Source organism: Gekko japonicus, unplaced genomic scaffold, assembly GCF_001447785.1.
Source record: "Gekko japonicus isolate JY-2015 unplaced genomic scaffold, Gekko_japonicus_V1.1 scaffold646, whole genome shotgun sequence".
Lineage (NCBI taxonomy): Eukaryota > Metazoa > Chordata > Lepidosauria > Squamata > Gekkonidae > Gekko > Gekko japonicus.
This window is the reverse complement of record NW_015165253.1, coordinates 292,453-293,977: the sequence shown is the minus strand read 5'-3', so window position 1 is coordinate 293,977 and position 1,525 is coordinate 292,453. Positions and strand designations below refer to the sequence as shown.

At 37.2% G+C, this 1,525-nt stretch overlaps 1 protein-coding gene across 1 annotated transcript in view; it reads left to right on the top strand.

Moving 5' to 3' along the window:
* PLEKHG1 (pleckstrin homology and RhoGEF domain containing G1) overlaps nt 1-1,525 on the top strand; it is a 132,975-nt gene that overhangs the window by 57,850 nt on the left and 73,600 nt on the right. The window lies entirely within an intron of this gene.

Genomic DNA, 1,525 nt, shown 5'->3' with positions numbered 1-1,525 from the left:
TGTAGTATGATTCTCGAAGAGGCACGTCAGGGATGCTATCCTGAAAGCAGTTGCTGCGACACCCCTGAAGGTGGGGGAGAATGCTGTCAGAACGCTAAAGGATATTCCATTTGAAGTAAGACAACGCAGAAAGAAATACAAAGAACTTGTGTTTTTCCTCCAAACAAACTCAATTGGATATAAATGGCTGTTTCCAGAAGGAGTAATATTCAAGGTCAAGCAGAAGAAGGTCAAGATTGACTCTGTTCTTAAAGCTCAAGAGTTTCTAAAGGAGCAGCTGGGAAGGCCGGAGGACGAGACAAAAGAAGAGGATGATAAGTCCAGTGGAGAGCTAGAAACTGGTTTGTCTGGTGAGGACTCTTTGTCTGAGCAGGGGGCATCAGCCCCGAAAAGTTCCTACAAACTGCGGAAGAGAGAGACGAAGAAGTAAAGGCTGAAGGACTCTGAATTGTGCCTTTGAGAACTTTGGTTCTAGGGGATGATGGGGGGCACTGTTATTGGGCAATTAAATGTAACTGGGGATGGTTAAAAGGGTTAAAAGATTGACACAGTTCATAAGAAGTACAAAGATGAAAAGTCTGAATGAAGTATAAAAAGCAAGTTGGAGATCTCCTCTCTTGGGTTTTTAGTTAGTAGTGGGTTCTTTACTTTCTCCCTTATATGTAGCTTTCCCTTTCCCTTTTTTCTGTTCTAGTTTTTGTAGTGTTTAAAAAATCAATAAAAAATCCCCTCCGGGGGCTTAAAAAAATAAAAAGAAAGAAAGAAAAGGAGTAGGAGAAAGAACCTTGAATCTCTCTTAACTTCTATAATTTTCAGGAAGAAAGCTGCAATATACAAATCCTATGACTTGTGCTGCAGGTTTCAGATTTTGCCTTAGTATTTGCCAAAGTCATGTTGAAGTTTGTTAGAAGTAGTGCAGCTGACCGTCATTCTTTTGGGAGGACATAAAATAATTTGAAGATAAAGTGTGCATTGTGGAATCCATAAAAAGGTTTGACTATATATATTTTTAATTCTAATGATTCTTTCCATTTTTAATTGACCGAACTGCTCTTTTTGTTTACATTAATGAACAATACAATGTTGACAAAGCAAACATGACTTACTGGTGCATTCAGGTTATCTGTAAGTGAGAGACAACATATCAGTGCAGCAGGAAGAAAGACTACAAAATGATTGAATGAAACGGGAACTCTTTATGACCCAGCTGTGGCAGCTAATCAGGTGTCCTTTGTCACAGATCTTTTGCTATATATCTTGTGATAAATTAGCGGAAGGCTTTTACAGTTATCTTGTTTATCCAGGTTCCAAGCCAATCTCAGTCATCATAGCAATTTTCTATTTTAGTGGGTCTTTAACATTGATAAAACATATATATGTTTCTTTATCAGAAACCCAAGGAAATAACCTTTTTTTTGCCAACTAAAGAAATTCTATACAATACTAATTGTGTGACTAATCTTCAGCAGTTAGATACTCTATTGCTGTATTGTTTCTTTGCATGTACATTTTTAAATTTAAGTAT